Source organism: Lissotriton vulgaris, chromosome 10 (assembly GCF_964263255.1).
Source record: "Lissotriton vulgaris chromosome 10, aLisVul1.2, whole genome shotgun sequence".
NCBI lineage: Eukaryota > Metazoa > Chordata > Amphibia > Caudata > Salamandridae > Lissotriton > Lissotriton vulgaris.
The window spans coordinates 5096797-5117511 of record NC_141698.1 but is presented as its reverse complement, the minus strand read 5'-3'; the positions used below and the strand labels follow the sequence as shown (position 1 = coordinate 5117511).

Genomic DNA, 20715 nt, shown 5'->3' with positions numbered 1-20715 from the left:
CGTTGGCATTACTACGTCCTCGTATGAGGAGCCCCGTCTTCAGAGGGGTCTTGAATATAAAAAGGATGGGTTTGAGACCTAGTAAGGAGTCGTTGGCATTACTACGTCCTCGTACGAGAAGGTCTATCTTCAGAGGGGTTTTGCATGTGGCATGCGATGAAATTGCAATGTAGTGAGAGGAAGGGTTGCGTGTTGTTGGTCATTGCTAACCCTCATAGGAGGGGGCGTGTCTTCGGAGGAGTCTTGAACCTGGGAACTGATGAGACTTAGAAGCAGTGAGGGGAAGGGTTGGGTTTTGTTGGTCACTACTCCATGTTTGTCAGAAGAAGGGTGTCTTCAGAGTTTTGAACGTGGGGCGAATGAGAGAGATGTAGCGAGTAGAGCTGGGTGCTGTTGGACATTGTTATGTTATAAATTTATGCAGCACACGATTACCAATGGTGTCTTGGCGCTAGCATTGGAGGCGTGTCATCACATCTCTTGAAGAAGGGAAGTGATGAGTGAGACGTAGAGGGGGTCGTGGTTGTTACCACATCCTGGCAGCCGGGGGCGTGGCTTCATGGGGTTGAATGTCGTCAGCAGGAAGTGAGATCCCGCCTAGAAAGCAGCACCGGAGCCTGAAAGCCACAGCGCAGGGAGGCTTCTGATTGGCCAGCGCAGGTTGCTAGTAAGGAAAGGGCAGCAGGCTGCGGAGGCAGTCAGGGCAGGAACCGTCACTCACCCTAATGACAAAACAGTAGGCTCCACAGGGCCCCGTGTCTGCCCTGAAGCGACAGTATGAGGGAGGGTGTGTGGGAGGCACGAGGTAAGGGGGTTACTCGGAGGGTGTGATGAGTCACGGGGCCCAGCTGAGGGTCACGGGGCCCAGCTGAGGGTCACGGGGCCCAGCTGAGGGTCACAGAGCCCAGCTGAGGGTCACAGGGCCCAGCTGTGGGTCACGGGGCCCAGCTGTGGGTCACGGGGCCCAGCTGAGGGTCACGGGGCCCAGCTGAGGGTCACGAGGCCCAGCTGAGGGTCACGAGGCCCAGCTGAGGGTCACGAGGCCCAGCTGTGGGTCACGGGGCCCAGCTGAGGGTCACGGGGCCCAGCTGAGGGTCACGAGGCCCAGCTGAGGGTCACGAGGCCCAGCTGAGGGTCACGAGGCCCAGCTGTGGGTCACGGGCCCCAGCTGAGGGTCACGAGGCCTAGCTGAGGGTGTTGGGGTCACGTGGACCAGCTGAGAGACCTGGGGTCACAAGGTGCATCTGAGGGTCATGGGGTCCCGGGGTCCACCTGAGGGTTACGGTGTCCATCTTAGGGTTCTGGGTCACGGAGTCTGTAGAAGAGTAGGAACCAGGGGCATAACACAGGCCCCTGCAGCCCCAGCGGTGCAGGGGGGCCCAAGCTCCAGGGGGCCCCTCAGCAGGGGCCCCCTCAGCACTGCACTCTGGCCAGAGAGCTCCTGATTAAACCTGGAGGGGGCCCCTCTTCTCCCGTGAAAGAGAGGCCCCCTCAATTTTTGTTACGCCAGTGGTAGGAACGGCTTGTTATGGTTACCCCCACTTTTTGCTGATGTATAACTGTTTTCGACTTAGACTGGTGTCCTGGTTAGCAGGGCCCAAGTCAATCTATCTGCTGTCTCCTCTAAATTGATTCCCAGTACCTTAGGTACTCTCCAGATTGGTTACTGGGTTACCCTTGTGAGTCCCTAGTATATGGCACCTTAGATACTAAGGGCATAGGTACCCCAAAGGTCTACCAGGGGCTGAAGTATGTATTATGCCACCCCTGGGAAGCCTTCCAAAATGGCACCACTGGTCTGCTACTGAAGCCTGTGTAAGGTGGTGCATGCACCCCTTACTGAGATATAGGTTCTCTATATCTACTGTATATCACTGACGCATATAAACCTATAAGTCACTCCTATGGCAGGCCTTATCAATCCCGAAGACAGGGTGCTGGGTTTTATGTGAGAGGGTACCCATGCATGAGCAGAGCTTCTCTGCAGCCTTCGGAGCCTATTTTCCGGGTTTCTTTGTGATGCAGCCAACCATATATATTTAAGAGCATTATAAGCTTGCGGTAAATGCTAACTTTAAAACGGCTGCTTAGAAACACGTTGTGTTTGTTGTCAAACACCTTGGAATCATACCTCCCCATAAATAACTTGCGGAGGAGGTATGATTCCACCCTTCTAGAAGGACATATGTGACACACCGGGCAACCCAGTACCAGCCTTCTCGACCTGGGCATCACAAAATGGATGCTGTCAGCCACAGACATGAGTCTGCCCTGCTGCTGAGCCAAGCTCGAGCAGAGGAAGGCATGGACAATAGGTTTCCTGTCACAGGGAGGTGTAACCACCTCCCAGACAGGCTTTAGTGTATTGGGGCTGGGTGGGGGCACCGAAAGTGCTTTGAAGTCTGCACTGGGGCACATTTGGTGTCCCTGTGCATAGTCCATCTCAAACCAGTTGCTGGAGCCATTTGCTCCTGCTCTGCCGTAAACTGGACAAAGGACATGGGTGTAGCTACCCCTCTGTTCTGACCCCCCCCCATAGGTGGGTCCCCAGAGTTTGTCCCACCCCTTCCTTGGGTATAAAGTAGGAACCCCTGGCTACAGGACTTTGGATTTTACCTGGAATAAACTCTGCTACAGAAACCAAGTACTTTGACGGTCTACACTTCGCTGGACGACTGAAGAATCTCCCTTGGAGTAAAGGAGTTACTCCCCTGCAGCAGCCGGCACCTAAACGCATCTGACCGGTTTGCATCTCCCAAGCTCCTGAGGACTCCAAAGATTTCTGCAACACAGGAGGCGGATTCCCGAGCATCCTTGAGGTTGATCTGACCTCTCAGCAACTCAGAGACCAGTATCTCTCGGGGGGGGGGCGTGCAACCTGAACCCCTGTGCACCCTAAACTTTTGCAGCAGCATATGCTTTTCTGCAATCCCTGAGGCTGTGGTTTGGGCTACATGTAGTCCCAACCCCGAGCAGTAAGTACACCGAAGATTCCCGGCCTACACTCCACGAGTGCTCCGTGGGCTGGTATTTCGTGATTCAGCTCGAGGTCCCTTCGCGATCCCTGGTCCGTCGGCCTGTGGGTCCCTGTGGAGGTAACTTTGACTTTGCTTGGGCTTTCCTGGTTGCTCCAGACGTGCCCTGACTCACCATTGCTTGGAGAGTTCCCAGGACCTTGCTGGTCCTCACCGAAGCGGATATCCTCTGCTCGCAGGGGTTGCAGTTGCCAAGGCTTGTTGGTGTTCCATCTGGACACTGACCCCCCCCCCCCCCAGCACTCGACATTCCTTGTGGAACAGTTCACCTCCAGACTTTGGTCATCGTCGACATCTCCTGGTCCCCGTGGCTGCAGAGTCAAGCATGCTATCTTCTCACCTGAAGCACCCACCATCAGTGGGCATTCGTCTACCGAGCCCCTGGTCATTGGCAAGTGACCCAGACTCTGTCCCCTCCGCTTTCTGGTTCTTCTCACCTCAGATCCAGGCTTATTCTAAGTTTGGTGAAGCGCAACAGCTACCCCAGCAAAGGGGCGTCCCGGCGCTGAGAGACAAAAAACACTACTTCCAGAGCAGGCTGAGAGGTAGTCTATGGGGCAGGGAAGAGGAAGGTCTTGATTGCCTTACGGAAGACAGAGAGAAAATCTATGGAGCGTATGCTGAGAGGGAGATCGTTCCAAAGTTTGGGACCGAGGACGCCGAAGGAACGGCCTCCAGTACGGCAGCGCTTTGTTCTGGGTACTTTCAGGAGAAGTTGGTTGGAGGAGCGAAGTGGCCTCTGGCTCTGTTCCACTTCTAAACTCCCTGACCCCCTCCCCTCTTTACTGGCCTGCGCACTCCGCCCCGCCCGGACCCCCTCATCCGGGCCCCTACCTACGCTCCCTGCCCAGGGCCACCATGAGCCTAGAGCTGGCCCTGGGGGCAGGCCAGATTTCGTAGCAAAGGGGGGGTTCCCTGTTTTGCAATTTTAAAGATCGTAATGAGAGCTTTAAATTTGACTCGGTGTTCCACAGGCAGCCAGTGGAGTTTGCGGATGGTGGCTCTGGCTGAACATCTGCGTGGAAGACCGACCAGTATTCTAGCTGCCGCATTCTGGATTCGTTGGAACCTAGCCGTTTCTGCCTCCTTTGCTCCCAGGAGGAGGACATTCGCATAGTCAAGGCGTGACAGGATGGTTGCCTGGACAATTAGCTGTCGAGCCTTAGGATGAAAGGTTTCTTAGGAGACCTATGCAGGTGGCAGCCACCTTTTTAGTGTGTGATTGAAAGCTGAGGCTGGCATCCATCCAGACTCCCAGGTTTTTTACACAGTTTTTGGGGAGTGGGGTGTTGCCAAGGGATGACGGCCACCAGTGCTCGTTCCATAGGCTGGTGTTTCTGCCAAGGAGGAGCACCTCGGTTTTTCCGGCGTTGAGTTGGAGGCAGTTATCCGTCATCCATTGTGCCACTGCTGCCATACCCTCTCTGAACTTGGATGCCGCGGTGGACGGGCTTTCTGTGAGGGTGACGACCAGCTGGGTGTCGTCGGCGTATGACACCAGCGTGAGCCCCCACTCTTTGGCCACATCCGCAAGCGGCTGGACATACAGGTTGAAAAGGGAGGGGCTCAATGCTGAACCCTGGGGGACTCCTTGTGCTATAGGATGGGACTTTGAAAGGAATGGGGGAGCTGATACTTTAAAGGATCTGTCCTTAAGAAAGGAGTGGAACCAGGCGAGCGCGAGGCCAGACACGCCGGCCATCTCCAGACGTTTCAGAAGGATGTCATGAGATACCGTGTCAAAGGCTGCGCTGAGATCTAAAAGGACCAGCGCATCACTTTGGCCGGAGTCCAAAATCGTCCGGAGATGTTCAGTCGTGGCCAATAGGGCGGATTCGGTGCTATGACCTGCTCTAAAGCCATTTTGGGATGGGTCCAGGATTCCGTTTAGGTCTACATGTTTAGAGAGAATGCCATTGACATGGGCTTCTGCTATCTTAGATATCCAGGGGAGGAGGGATATTGGCTAAAAGTTTTCTGGCTTTGATGGGTCCAGAGTGGGCTTTTTGATTATGGGGGATACCCACGCTGGTTTCCAAGCTATGGGTACAGAAGCGGAGGCGAAGGAGAGATTGAGAATGTCCATCATGGGGGGAAGAAAGAAGTCAATTGAGTCCAGAAAGTGAGAGGGGCTCATAGGGTCCCCCGGGGAACCAGATTTCACCTTCTTACAAAGCTTAATCAGCTCTGTCGTTGTGATGGCAGGGATTTGGGTAAGGGGGGCGTGGGTGGAGGCTGGGTTCTTACCTTCCTCAGAGAGCGGAGAGTTCTGCGAAAAAGTTGCATAGATTTTTTGAACTTTCTCCACAAAGACCGGACACTTTTCATCTTCCCGGTAGCAGAATTTCTGAGGGTTTCCGACACCACTTGACCCCTATGCACCTGGCTCCTCTGGGATAGGTAACACAGGTATCTCAGTACTCTCAAGAGTGCTGGCCTTAGAACCATCTATGCACCAAGGGGTTTGCTTAAAGTCCTCTCCGAAGTGTCCTTATCTTTAAAATTCCAACCGTGACTCTCCCAGAGTTGTACGGAGCTCGCGCCTGTGTTCTCACACTGTACGTGTCCCCCGTGGGTCCCCTGTGTCACTCCTGTGGGTGGTTCCTTGGGGTCCCAGCGATTCTACGTGCTCTAGGCACTGTGTCTAATCAAGTCGTGGTTGTTATAGCACTTTCTTAGTGTATGGTTCGGTCTCCCCCTGGAGCCCGCTGTGTATCGTGCTATTTACTGTCGTTGTAGTGATTTAATATTGCGTACTTTGTGCTCTAATCTCATAAAAAGGTTAGTAGAGTGTGTTTAATAATAAATACATATATTTTATAAATTCCTTGTGTGGTTTCTCCTTTCATTTGGTCATACAGGAGGGTACCAACACAATGAATACCACCAATACTACCACCATCAACACCCGTACAACCACCAGCGCTTCCAATACCACCACCACCACCACCTCCACCACCTCCGCGCCTCTCGCTCACTAGTAATAGCAGGGACACTGTACGAGGCCAGAGCTGCAGCTGAGACCACCCTCCCTCCCTCCATGCCGCCATAGAGCACCGACGCCCTGCACTGGCGGTGAAGCCAGCGCCCTACTACAGCTGGAGTGTCTCTTATTGGGCCAAAGATAGCAATGGCGACGCAAAGCCACGCTGCACCCTCCAATCACGGAGAGGGCAGGAACTAGCCCCGCCCCCCGCTCTTCCTCCCGCGACAGTGTAATCACAGAGCGAAAGGTGTTGGAGCGCTCTGTTAGTGGTTATAGCGAAGATCATATGTAACTCTCACTTCACACTTTGTCTGTGAAATTTACAACACATGCACATCAAATTCACTGCACTATTTATCTCTACTTTGAAGACGTCGCAGCCGGTCTCTTCCTCTGATATTTACAATCTAACAAGTGGTCGAGTAGGTCTTTTATTGCAATGCAAGAGGTCTCGCATTTGCGAGAGTTTAAGCGATCAGCATTGTAAATGAGAATGCCTTTTATTTATGTTTTAAAACCCAAGACATAAATAAACGGCAGTGTCCTTTACAATGCCAATAGCTCAAACTCGCGTGAATGCGAGACCTAGAGCAAAGCACACGCCGTGTGACCCTCGGCAGAGAACAGACCTTGGTCTGCACACATGTGATAATAAAGGTGCGCCTCTTTTATTCTGCCTGCGGCGGCGTTTTACAGTGTACTGTACAGATGTGCTGTACAGATGTGTGCTGTGCACAGTGTGCTGTACAGATGTGTGCTGTGCACCGTGTACTGTACAGATGTGTGCTGTGCACCGTGTACTGTACAGATGTGTGCTGTGCACCGTGTACTGTACAGATGTGTGCTGTGCACAGCGTGCTGTACAGAGGTGTGTACAGATGTGTGCTGTACAGATGTCTGCTGTGCACCGTGTACTGTACAGATGTGTGCTGTGCACAGTGTGCTGTGCAGATGTGTGCTGTGCAGTGTACTGTACAGATGTGTGCTGTGCACAGTGTACTGTACAGGTGTGTGCTGTGCACAGTGTACTGTACATATGTGTGCAGTGCGTGCCCAGGAGCAGGCAGACACCGTGTACTGTACAGATGTGTGCAGCTGTGCGTGCCCCGGGAGCAGCAGAGCCCAGACTTCAGGCCTTTCATGGAGATGGAATGTTTCCGGGTGTGTCTGAGCCCGCCCGGCCGACACAGCGGCTCTTTGAGTGAACATGAATGCGCCCGCAGAGAGGCCCGGTGAGACGGAGGGGGCCTCTCTGCTCCTCGGCGGCGTCACTCAAACATGTGGAGTCTGAGCTGCCTCGGAGAGAGGCCCTGAGACCAGGCCCTCAGATGAGGTGTCCAGACGGGGAGGGGGGTACTGCCCTGTCTATGAGCGCACCCCCAGGGAGAGACGGCCTGTCCCAAAGAGAGAGCACCGCAGGATCCCAGGGGGTCTCGAGATGGGACGTCAAGCAACAGTTTGCAAGACACTGACCCCTCCTGTCAACTTGGTCTCCGGCACTCTAAAGAGACAGACTGGGGTCTCACTAACCAGGGCCCAGGCAGTAAAGAGACAGACTGGGGTCTCACTGACCAGGGCCCAGGCAGTAAGGAGACAGACTGGGGTCTCAATGAGGTTGTCTCGTTGCAGTGTAAAGAGACAGACAGTGGTCTCACTGAGATGGGTTCAGGCAGTGTAAAAGAGACAGCCTAGGGTCTGACTGAGATGGGCCCCGGCAGTGTAAAGAGACAGACAGGGGTCTCACTGAGATCGGTTCAGGCAGTGTAAAGGGACAGACTAGGGTCTCACTGACCAGGGCCCAGGCAGTGTAAAGAGACAGACTGGGGTGTCACTGAGCAGGGCCCAAGCAGTAAAGAGACAGACTGGGGTCTCACTGAGGTTGTCTCGTTGCAGTGTAAAGAGACAGACAGGGATGCCACTGAGATGGTCTCAGGCAGTGTAAAGAGACAGACTGGGGTCTCACTGGGGTTGTCTCGTTGCAGAGTAAAGAGACAGGCAGGGGTGTCACTGAGATGGTCTCAGGCAGTGTAAAGAGACAGACAGGGGTCTCACTGAGATGGGTTCAGGCAGTGTAAAGAGACAGACAGGGGTCTCACTGACCAGGGCCCAGGCAGTGTAAAGAGACAGACAGGGGTCTCACTGAGATCGGTTCAGGCAGTGTAAAGGGACAGACTAGGGTCTCACTGACCAGGGCCCAGGCAGTGTAAAGAGACCGACAGGGGTCTCGCTGAGATCGGTTCAGGCAGTGTAAAGGGACAGACAGGGGTCTCACTGAGATCGGTTCAGGCAGTGTAAAGGGACAGACTAGGGTCTCACTGACCACGGCCCAGGCAGTGTAAAGAGACAGACTGGGGTGTCACTGAGCAGGGCCCAGGCAGTAAAGAGACAGACTGGGGTCTCACTGAGGTTGTCTCGTTGCAGTGTAAAGAGACAGACAGGGATGTCACTGAGATGGTCTCAGGCAGTGTAAAGAGACAGACTGGGGACTCACTGAGGTTGTCTCGTTGCAAAGTAAAGAGACAGACAGGGGTGTCACTGAGATGGTCTCAGGCAGTGTAAAGAGACAGACAGGGGTCTCACTGAGATGGGTTCAGGCAGTGTAAAGAGACAGACAGGGGTCTCACTGAGATGGGCTCAGGTAGTGTAAAGAGACAGACTGGGGTCTCACTGAGATGGGTTCAGGCAGTGTAAAGAGACAGACAGGGGTCTTACTGAGATGGGCTCGCCTGTGTAAAGAGACAGACAGGGGTCTCACTGAGATGGGCTTGCCTGTGTAAAGAGACAGACAGGGGTCTCATTGAGATGGGCTCGCCTGTGTAAAGAGACAGACAGGGGTCTTACTGAGATGCGCTCACCTGTGTAAAGAGACAACCTGCTGAGGTGTGAGAGAGCAGCATAGAAGCGGCAGGGCCCCAATGGCGCAGTTCCCTCTGTCTCATTCCTTCACACTCTCACCTTCTCCCTGACATGCTGAGCTCTCTTCATCTCCCTGTCTCTCGCCCTTCTCCCGTTCCCTCCTTTGCCATTACTCTCTCTTTCTAGCCATCTGTCTCGGGGCATTTCTGCCTTGCGAACTCCCAGATTTCACTCGCCAGATGAGGCAGCTGTTGCTGGGTGCAGCCAGGAGTGTCATTTGTAGGTCGAAGCCTACGACAGCGCGTCTGTCTCGTTTGCTAAAGACATCTTGGGGACTTTCAGAAAGTTGACCTGGGAGCTCATCCCGCCCGTTGCTTATCATTGGCTGTGTGTTTGTAACTCACATTTTCCGGCTTTCCATTTGCTGGCTTTATTTGCTTTAGGCTGTCCAGCTCGAGTTTGTCCCTCCCGTTGCCCGAATCCCTTTTACGGTCTCCTTCCGAATGCTCACTTTCTGTGAACAGGCCTTTAAATCCTGCCCCTGTCTTGTCACATTTGCTGTGTGTTGAAAGACAGACGTCAAATGTCATATTGTGAGGGAGCTTGGTGTTTACTTTTCTTTCTCGGACTTCAAAGTGAGAGGATTTATGCGACAATCATGCTGGCTACCGGGATGTGCTGGAGAAGGCTGAACTGTGTTATTTTTCATTTCTTGCACTTAAATGTCTTTAAAGTGAACTGTTCTGACAATCAAATCAACACATTGGGTGATGACATTTGCACACTTTATCGTTTGTGCGCTGTATACTTGTAGCAGAAAAACTGTAGTGAGTGCAAATGTAATGGTCCTTTCAATTGAAGATGCGTCGTCAGTAATGGAGTGCGCTAACAGACCATGCATACTACCCCACCCCACTCTGCGCCACAACACTGCACTCTCCTCTGAGCCGCTCCACTCTACGCTACTCCTCTCTAGTAAGTAAGTCATGTTATTGTATATGTTAATTAAAACCTTTACAAAATCGCTCCACGGCGAAAGATCATCCAAATAAAAACCGCCGTTACGTCATTTATAGAGTCCAACAATTGAAAAACGAGCCGTGGTACGTTTTATGTTGACTTCGCAGCGTATTCCGTTCAGGTGGCTTATGCCGGGCTTCTACGGAGCAACAGTTCGTCCGATATGCTTCGAGCGGTCCTTAATTTCCTCTTACGACAGTCTCGTAAGGACCCTGTGACTAATGTACCTGAGTGAAGGGTGCCTTTGGGTTGCTTATGTTTTAAAATAAACTATTTTTTCAAAGGATATTGACATCCTATAGCAGCCCGTCGTTAGATTTTATGATCAGGGTGCTGCAGATCCATAAAGTGTCAGGTGCCCAATATTTAACAAGAGGTTATTTTGATGTATTAAAGGGAAGGCTTTTTGCATCGTGGGTATCCTGACAAGGAGTGCCAGTTCCGGGAAATGGTGAGCCCGCGTTCAAAAACTGCTTATTGTGCACCAGGTCTCATAAGGCCATATGTATCAAGCCTTTTCCCATTTGCAAACGGGCAGATTCTCAGAATCAGCCCATTTGCGATTTGGAAAAAGCCTTTTGGGATGTATCATCCCAAAAGGCCATTACAAAATAGAGAATTGCAAAATTAGCGATTCTCTATTTTGCAAATGCAATTAAGGAATTGCAAATTGCGATTCCTTAAATGCAAATCTGGAAGCACCAGAAATGTTCTATTTGGCCATAAGGAATTGCAAATTACCACCAACTTCAAGTTGGTGATAATTTGCGATTTTCTTTAAAAAAAAAAGCACATATAAAAGCCATATGTCGCACATACATGCCCTTAGGGCATGTATGTGCACACATGCATATTTCAGGGGTGAAACAGGATGTCCTTTTGGCACTCTTGCAACCTTGAAATTGCATTCTCAATTTGCGATTCTCTAATTTGTAATCGCAAATTGAGAATGTCTTCCCATTCATTCCTATGGGCCTCCTAGCCCAAAGGAATGAATGGGAAGGTATTCCTTATTTCCGAATCTCAATTTGCGATTCGCAAATAAGGAATATGTAGGATTCGCACATTTTTTTGCAAATCCTACATAAATTGGATTTTGCGATTCTCTACTTGCGATTCGCTAAAAATCTCAATTTGAGAATCGCAAAACTTTTTTTTTTATCCATATTGCCCTTAAATTTTTCCTCTACCGTCCCCATGAATTGTACGAACCGGCACGCCAGCTGCGGATCTCCTCCTCCAAAGCGAGCCTTCGCTGCTTGTCTGCAGGATCTTATCCGCCTGGTGTTGAAGATTGTTTTCAGAAGCAGTCGTCGTGCAGGGTCCAGTTCTTGTCAGGCGCATAGTAGATGCGTGATGCTCTCTTCTGTTTCCCCACATGGACAGCACTTAGTTATTTCCGAAGTTCGCTTCCACGGTGGAAGGTGCGGCAGGACAGGAAGGGTACCCACTAGGGATCGAAGATATTTCTTTTGTTTTACTGTTGAAGCCAGCGCCTAAATAAGTTTGCAAGACGGGTCATGTGTAGCTCTGCAGCGCGCACCATCCATGGCCCTTCCTCTGAGCGGTTCTCTGTCCTCTACCACTGACAGGCTTTCCACTGTCTCAAAGGCTTAAAGCTGTTTTGCGCTCCCGAAGTTGCCCCGGGCTCCTTCAGGCCTCGGCGGTTCATAGATGCTGCCAGGTAGTCCCTTGCTATGCAGGCCTTGCTTGTGTTTATCTTTTTCCATAGGTGAAAATTCAAAGAGCTTTGTTCGGGCCTTCTGATCCTAAGCCAACATTTCACGTAGGCGCCATTTCGAGATATTTTTTGAGATTGTAGACCAAACTCCAGCCTGATTTGGGCGGGAGAGTCGTAATTTGGGAGGCTGAAGATTATTCTTAATGATCTCGAGAGGGTACGGTCGAGAGTGTCCCCATCTCTCCCCCTGAGGCACTCGCTCCCGTCGGTGACGGCTGGGATTAGCTTTGCTTGTGAAACCTGTAGCAGTGGGTTGAAGCTTGGTCCGGCGGTTTTATGTTTGAGAGATTTTAAAGCTACCTCTATTGGGTTGCCTCTCCGTTTTATGCTTCTTTTTGTAGTTTAAAGGCACCCTTGTTGTCAATTGTCACCCTAGATACGTGTATTCGGCCACAACTTCCATGTGTGCGCCTGCCAGGTTCCAGTGAAACGCGGTTGTGTTTTTTTTCTGGTTGATACGCATGACCTTCGACTTCTCTACGTTGATAGTTAGACCGTTCGATGCTGCGACTGGTAGTTGTGTTTAGCAGGTGCTGAAGCCCAATTGGAGTTCGGCTGATCAACACGACGTCGTCGGCGTACAGTAGGTTAGAAGGTGGCACCCCCCTAACCTGGGCACGTGTGAGGTACTGATATTTAATTCCGAAGAAAGGTCTGCCATAAACAAGTTAAAAAGCATAGGGGCAGCACGCACCCCTGTTTCAGTCCCCTCGTTGCTGGTATTTTCCTTGACAGGCATTCGCCGGTTCCTCGCTTTACTTGAACCCATGTCTTGGTGTGTAGGAGGATGATCTGCTTTAATAGAGCGGCTGGATTTTCATCTTCTGTAGTTCGGCCCATAATATGTTCTTGTCAAATGCGGTGGAATATTCAATGAAACAAAGAAAGAGGTGAGTTTTGCTGCTTTGACGCCGTCCATCAGTAGCGCTAGGGCGAGTAGACTTGTGGTGGCCCCTGTGCCTTTCCAGAAGCCTGTCTGGTTGATGGGGATGAGCGATTCTTCATGCGCCCGTGCGGTTACTTCATCCAGGAGGAGACCGGCATAGTATTTTGCCTCGACGTCTATTAAGGTTACGAATCGATAGCTGGTTGCTTTATTCTTATCTCCCATCTTATAAATTGGAGATATTATGGAGCCTTTCCAGGAGTCTGGTGTAATGCCTCCGCCTCCAATGTGTTGAAACACCAGTAGTAGCGCGGCCGCCCAGTAGTCCGGTCAGTTTTGAATCCGATGGGGGGATCCCGATAGGGGCCCGGTGCCCCTCCCGCTTGCCTTTGGCTATTCGGTTTTTAATCTGCAAAGTCGTGAAGTGAGGAACGCTTACCGTGTTCTGATGGTGTTTCCAGTGGGACCCCACTTGTCGGGCCGACCCGACCCCGGCTTTGCTGTAGCAAGTCTTTCCTCCGTTGAGTTGGAGTCTTCCAGAGGTGGCCTGCCCAAGTTTCCTCCATTGGGTGAGAGTTGATACCCTGCACGTTGGCATTACCTTGGTTGTTTATTGTTTGCCAAAATCTTGCGCTTTGATCTGTCTTTGCGTCATACAAGAGCTTGGCCCACAATGTGTCTTCTGCTTCCCAGATAACTTTTTTCTTGTTTCTTTCGGCTGCGCGAGGGTTTTCTGTCGTATAGTTTCTTTTCCCCCGTGTCTGAGCCTTTGTAGAGTTTTATTGAGATCTTTGTTGAGGGCCCTCAAATACGGTATTTTGGAAATAGGGAGGTGGCTGAGTTGATTCCCTGACCGAGCTTGCAAGATGGGTTTTTGTGGTTCCCCTACAGAAAGAGGGTCCTCCTGATCTTTTAGTGTACTGATCCCCCCCCTCATTCTTTGGTCCGAGTCTCCCGGCGGACTCTCACCTTACGAGGAGCCTCTGCTTGATTTCCCGGATTGACTTGGCTAGGGCTTGCAGTTTGTCCGGTTGGCTGGTTTTACAAGTTAACCTTTTTAAGTTCACGGTATAAATAGTCGCTGGATCCTCCACTGGGAGATCCAGGGGCCGCCCTTTTATCCTCATCAAAATCTCCTGGGGCAGAGGGCTGCTGTGCTCTTTTGTTCCGATTCTGAAACTATTCGTTCCTGCTAAAAAGTTGTAGAGTAACAAACGTGTAATCGATTGTAGAGCTTGCCGCAGCTTTGTGGTAGGTTGCTGTAGCTTTGTGGTAGGTTGCTGTAGCTTTGTGGTAGGTTCCCGCAGCTTTGTGGTATGTTGCCGCACCTTTGTGGTAGGTTGCCGCACCTTTGTGGTAGGTTGCTGCACCTTTGTGGTAGGTTGCCGCAGCTTTGTGGTAGGTTGCCACACCTTTGTAGTAGGTTGCCGCAGCTTTGTGGTAGGTTGCTGTAGCTTTGTGGTAGGTTGCTGTAGCTTTGTGGTAGGTTGCTGTAGCTTTGTGGTAGGTTGCCGCAGCTTTGTGGTAGGTTGCCGCAGCTTTGTGGTAGGTTGCCGCATCTTTATGGTAGGTTGCCGCAGCTTGTGGTAGGTTGCGCAGTTTTGTGGTAGGTTGCCGCAGCTTTGTAGGAGGTTGCCGAGGCTTTGTGGTAGGTTGCTGTAGCTTTGTGGTAGGTTGCTGTAGCTTTGTGGTAGGTTGCTGTAGCTTTGTGGTAGGTTGCTGTAGCTTTGTGGTAGGTTGCCACAGCTTTGTGGTAGGTTGCTGTAGCTTTGTGGTAGGTTGCTGTAGCTTTGTGGTAGGTTCCCGTAGCTTTGTGGTAGGTTCCCGCAGCTTTGTGGTATGTTGCCGCACCTTTGTGGTATGTTGCCGCACCTTTGTGGTATGTTGCCGCACCTTTGTGGTATGTTGCCGCACCTTTGCGGTATGTTGCCGCACCTTTGTGGTATGTTGCCGCACCTTTGTGGTAGGTTGCCGTACCTTTGTGGTATGTTGCCGCACCTTTGTGGTATGTTGCCGCACCTTTGTGGTATGTTGCCGCACCTTTGTGGTAGGTTGCCGTACCTTTGTGGTAGGTTGCCGCAGCTTTGTGGTAGGTTGCGCAGTTTTATGGTAGGTTGCCGCAGCTTTGTGGTAGGTTGCCGTAGCTTTGTGGTAGGTTCCCGCAGCTTTGTAGGAGGTTGCCGCAGCTTTGTGGTAGGTTGCCGTAGCTTTGTGGTAGGTTGCCGCAGCTTTGTGGTAGGTTGCCGCAGCTTTGTGGTAGGTTGCCGCAGCTTTGTGGTAGGTTGCCGTAGCTTTGTGGTATGTTGCCGCACCTTTGTGGTAGGTTGCCGCACCTTTGTGGTAGGTTGCCGCACCTTTGTGGTAGGTTGCCGCAGCTTTGTGGTAGGTTGCCGTAGCTTTGTGGTAGGTTGCTGTAGCTTTGTGGTAGGTTGCCGTAGCTTTGTGGTAGGTTGCCGTAGCTTTGTGGTAGGTTGCTGCAGCTTTGAGGTAGGTTGCCGCAGCTTTGTGGTAGGTTGCCGTAGCTTTGTGGTAGGTTGCCGTAGCTTTGTGGTAGGTTGCTGTAGCTTTGTGGTAGGTTGCTTCAGCTTTGTGGTAGGTTGCTTCAGCTTTGTGGTAGGTTGCTTCAGCTTTGTGGTAGGTTGCTGCAGCTTTGTGGTAGGTTGCTGCAGCTTTGTGGTAGGTTGCTGCAGCTTTGTGGTAGGTTGCTGCAGCTTTGTGGTAGGTTGCCACAGCTTTGTGGTAGGTTGCCACAGCTTTGTGGTGGTTGCCGCGGGCGGTTGCTCTCCCAGAGAGCGAGCATTTAGCGCCACGAGGCTCAGGTGCTCCATGTCCTGTACGAAGCTCCTGGTAAGAGCTGACTGGTTCATCTTTTTTCCCTGCTCCTGGCAGGGAATCTTCCAAGCCCTGACCTGTTCCTCCAGATCATGGTTCTTTTTTTGGGGTCCCACTTGATGCAGCTAAAATCTGCAACCAGAAAAAGGTTAGTTGTTGATTCTTCCGAGAATATTGTAGTTATTTCCGTGCCCCCCGCCCAATAATCATGTTTTTGCCTCTTAAAACCAAGCACTGCTATCAGCATAATGATCCCTTTGGCTCCCCCCTTCCCCAATCCTCTGGGGTCACTTGAGGCCCTGCTAGGGGGTCCTCCCCCCTAGTTTGAAGACCCCTGGGCTTGTGTCCAGCACAATCCTAGCAGGGTTGGATCTGTGCTGGTGAGCGGGGAGAGGTTGTGGCCTAACGGCCAGAGCTCCTGACTTTGGAGCTGGGAAACCAGGTTCGAGCCTCGGCTTCCTGTGATTCTGGGCAAATCACTTAATGCATCGGGCTCGCCGGGCGCTACCCTAATCACTCACGCAAACCGATTTGGACCCTCTAGTTCGCCAGTTCTGAACTTTATGTATACAGGCATGCCACCTTAATGTCCTGAAGATGATCCCACTATTTATTTAAGGGATCGAAACGTCGTAGACAAAATGTACACCATATACAGTCACTATAGTGCAATGTTGAATATGTAATGGTGTATCCACAATGTTCTGTCTGTTGTATCTATATCACACTTAAGTGCAGACACGTTTTCTTTGCTGAAACCTTCACTTAATGTTGTTTGTTTCTCTATGTCAGTAGAACGCAGGCTGTGTCCCACTTGGAATCTTTTCTCTTACTTTGTATTAAAACCTGTCCAGCTGGACAGAGAATACAGCACTGATTGAGTCTACATTAATTTGCACTTTATCTGACTGTCTAGGGACAATTGTCTTTAGAAACAGAGTCCTAAAACCAACAACCGCAGGTCAGGAAAAAAATAGGAGGAAGAAGCAAAAGGTTTGGGGATAACACTGCAAGAAGGGCCATTTCCAAGGTGGCCCTGCTGAGATGTTATCATGGGGTGAGGATGAACAGAAGTCAGGCAGAGGTGGCCCTGTTGAGCTGTTACCATGAGCCGTGAGGCACGGATGGACAGATGTCAGGCAGAGGTGGCCATGCTGAGATGTTACCATGAGGTGAGGATGAACAGATGTCAGCCAGAGGTGGCCCTGCTGAGCTGTTACCATGAGCCGTGAGGCACGGATGGACAGATGTCAGCCAGAGGTGGCCCTGCTGAGATGTTATCATGAGGTGTGGGGTAAGGATGGACAGATGTCAGCCAGAGGTGGCCCTGTTGAGCTGTTACCATGAGCTGTGAGGCACGGATGGACAGATGTCAGCCAGAGGTGGCCCTGCTGAGATGTTATCATGAGGTGTGGGGTAAGGATGGACAGATGTCAGCCAGAGGTGGCCCTGTTGAGCTGTTACCATGAGCCGTGAGGCACGGATGGACAGATGCCAGCCAGAGGTGGCCCTGCTGAGATGTTATCATGGGGTGAGGATGAACAGATGTCAGGCAGAGGTGGCCCTGCTGAGTTGTTATCATGAGGTGTGGGGTAAGGATGGACAGATGTCAGCCAGAGGTGGCCCTGTTGAGCTGTTACCATGAGCTGTGAGGCACGGATGAACAGATGTCAGGCAGAGGTGGCCCTGCTGAGATGTTACCATGAGGTGAGGATGAACAGATGTCAGGCAGAGGTGGCCCTGCTGAGATGTTATCATGAAGTGTGGGGTGAGGATGGACAGATGTCAGCCAGAAGTGGCCCTGCTGAGATGTTATCATGAAGTGTGGGGTGAGGATGGACAGATGTCAGCCAGAAGTGGCCCTGCTGAGATGTTACCATGAGGTGTGAGGTGAGGATGGACAGATGTCAGCCAGAGGTGGCCCTGCTGAGATGTTATCATGAGGTGTGGGGTAAGGATGGACAGATGTCAGCCAGAAGTGGCCCTGCTGAGATGTTACCATGAGGTGTGAGGTGAGGATGAACAGATGTCAGGCAGAGGTGGCCCTGCTGAGTTGTTATCATGAGGTGTGGGGTAAGGATGGACAGATGTCAGCCAGAGGTGGCCCTGTTGAGCTGTTACCATGAGCTGTGAGGCACGGATGAACAGATGTCAGGCAGAGGTGGCCCTGCTGAGATGTTACCATGAGGTGAGGATGAACAGATGTCAGGCAGAGGTGGCCCTGCTGAGATGTTATCATGAGCCGTGAGGCACGGATGGACAGATGTCAGCCAGAGGTGGCCCTGCTGAGATGTTATCATGAAGTGTGGGGTGAGGATGGACAGATGTCAGCCAGAAGTGGCCCTGCTGAGATGTTACCATGAGGTGTGAGGTGAGGATGGACAGATGTCAGCCAGAGGTGGCCCTGCTGAGCTGTTACCATGAGCCGTGAGGCACGGATGGACAGATGTCAGCCAGAGGTGGCCCTGCTGAGATGTTATCATGAGGTGTGGGGTGAGGATGGACAGATGTCAGCCAGAGGTGGCCCTGCTGAGATGTTATCATGGGGTGTGGGGTGAGGATGAACAGATGTCAGGCAGAGGTGGCCCTGCTGAGTTGTTATCATGAGGTGTGGGGTGAGGATGGACAGATGTCAGCCAGAGGTGGACCTGCTGAGATGTTATCATGAGCCGTGAGGCACGGATGGACAGATGTCACCCAGAGGTGGCCCTGCTGAGATGTTATCATGAGGTGTGGGGTGAGGATGGACAGATGTCAGCCAGAGGTGGCCCTGCTGAGATGTTACCATGAGGTGTGGGGTGAGGATGGACAGATGTCAGCCAGTTAGAGGATCCTATCTCCATTCGTGTAGCTTATATTGGTATTGATGCGCCTAAAGAGCCAACAGAAGGTTTAAAATACATATAAGTCACCCAGTGCCCTCGCTGCATCTCTTCATGTTTGCGGTCTTGCACCCGCTGTCTGCTGCAGGCCGCTGTATTTACAATACTTCACAGAGCCAATCCTTAGTCATGATTGGACGGCTGTCGAGGGTCGCAGTTTCTTTGCTCTTATCTGCTGTTTCCCAGTCTTTCAGCGTTGGACTCACTCGCAGGAGCTTGTTGGTTCGGCTGCTGTAGATCTGTCCCTTGCCTGCCCCTCTGGCGCCAGAGCACCCGTTTGTGGCACTTCAGTGCCACTTGGTGGTCATCAGGAGAACTGCAGTAGAAATGTGGACGACACAAGTCTTCAGACATCCAAGACTTCTATAAACTAACTCTGGCAATGCCACGCGGCGCTGCTTGGAGGTCAAGGGAAGCGAGGCCGCGTGGCATTGCCAGTGCTTGTTTCATTTTTTGTTGTCCCTTCCACATGCTTGCTATGGGTAACCATAGGGCAGGGGAACGGAGTTGAGCATCACCCCCTGGTGGCCAGGGACTGGAACTTGTTCCATATTCGGGCATGGCTCCTGGTGGGTGTAATGCAAAGAGGGTGGGGGAGGGGAGGGGCAGTCCCTGGCCCCTACCCCGACCGGGGGGGGGGGGGGGGGGTCTTCGGCCCCTTCCCCGATCTCACCCCAGCCCCCACCCTCTACAGTGCCCTGTAGAAACCCCGCTAGGATGCTGGCGCTCTACATAGATGATGATGATGCTGCTAAGGTGTATTCCATCGCTGGTCATCAAGGGTAATGGATCAGTTCCTTAGACCGACATACAATATATCTGAATGATTCAAAACGTATTTTCAAGATGTCGAAAATAGCAGCGTGCAGTATAAATGTTTGTACCAGGATATGTGTCCCAGGACGACAACCTTCGCATATAAAGTTGCGTTTGAGGCTTGGTATTTCTTTCAAGATATCAAGAAAATCCGGAAATAAATGATAATCGTCTGCGGTACGTTTGATCGCCTCAGAGCGACGGTTGACATACGAAGACTTGTATAGGTCTGATGATAAAAAGTCCCGCGGTAGGATACACTCGCAATGCGTGTATAACGCGGCGTCCTGATTCGCAGCCGATGATCCTTTATGTCCGGATTACCCTTGATGACCAGCGATAGAACACATCTTAGCCTCATCAGATCTATGCTCTGCAGGAATATCATTTACCTGTTGTTGTTTCGCATCCTTGATTGGAGATTTCGCCTGCTTGCCACCAGTTTCCTAATATAATCAAGTGCGACTCCTGAGGAAGGCGTTTTTCGCCGAAACGCGCGTCGGGTTCTTTTTTGCCCTTGTACCTGAGGCACCATTTATGATTTAGGGTGGCTTTTTAAACTGTTGACATTTTTCCTTCTTTTAAATTTTTATGTATTCAATGCATATGTGTTGATTATTATATGTAAATGTCATGATATTTGTAAAATCTCATCAAATAGTCTGATTTTTGTTCAGGTCCTTATATGATTTTTACTATGTTAATTAAAAGTATGTTTGTTTTATAAAATCAATCTTGAATGTTCCTTTTGCTATTGGGTCGGATCAATTGTTTGCCTACCAGTTAGACGGCCTAGGAATTTTTTCACATAATTTATTCACCCTGCCCTAGGAGTCTGTTCACACTACTACCCAGGGGGCCTTGTTTCTCTCATTTGGCAGGCCGGCCGGCTGAGACCAGTCGGTAAGCACACTAGTAGTCACTGGGTTATCAGGGGCACCTCTGCGGTGCCCTCTGTGTGCATTGATTAATACATCCAGCACTGGCATCAGTGTGGGTTTAAGAGGAGACGCTTGGTACCAAACATCTTGGGGTACAGAGAAGCCGTCACAGAGCTGGGGACTCGTCGTGACAGGTGTCCAGCTCATGGACTTGCCATGGCTTCCCAGCGCACTTACAATGTCTCAGCATGGATTTAGACATTGCAGGTCATATCTTAGGCAGATATGTCCACACATGGGATATAGTGAAGCCTGCCTTAGTGGCTGAAGGCCTGCAGTAGGGGCGACTTGCCTGTACCTCATGCAGTGTGTGTGGGCGTTGCACACAGGGCTGTGGCCATACTGACACTTCTGTGTTCTCTGCACCAAGGTACGCAGCCTGTAATGGCAGTGTGCATGGTCTTGGTGAGGGGTCCCTGGGTGGCACAGTTTGTGCTGCAGCCCCAATGCCCTGGGTACCAGGGGGGCCATTTACTACGGACTGACAGGGGGGCAAAGTTGTGTCAATCGTTGAACAGTTTTAGGGAAAGAACACAGGGACTGGGGACCAGGTTAGCAGGAATCCCGTTCACTTCAGTCAAGGGTGCGTGAATACCAGGCAAAACGTGTGTGGGGGGTGGGTCTGAAACAAGTACCCAGCTTCCTACACCCGCCCCACCCTGATCTCACCCCTTCCCTCACGCCCCTACCCCGATCTTACCCCTTCCCTCACCCTCTACA

General features: G+C 51.5%; 1 protein-coding gene across 2 annotated transcripts in view; it reads left to right on the top strand.

Annotated features, from left to right (window-relative positions):
• PLP2 (proteolipid protein 2) overlaps nucleotides 1–20715 on the top strand; it is a 76842-nt gene that overhangs the window by 31112 nt on the left and 25015 nt on the right. The gene's annotated exons all lie outside the window — the stretch shown is intronic.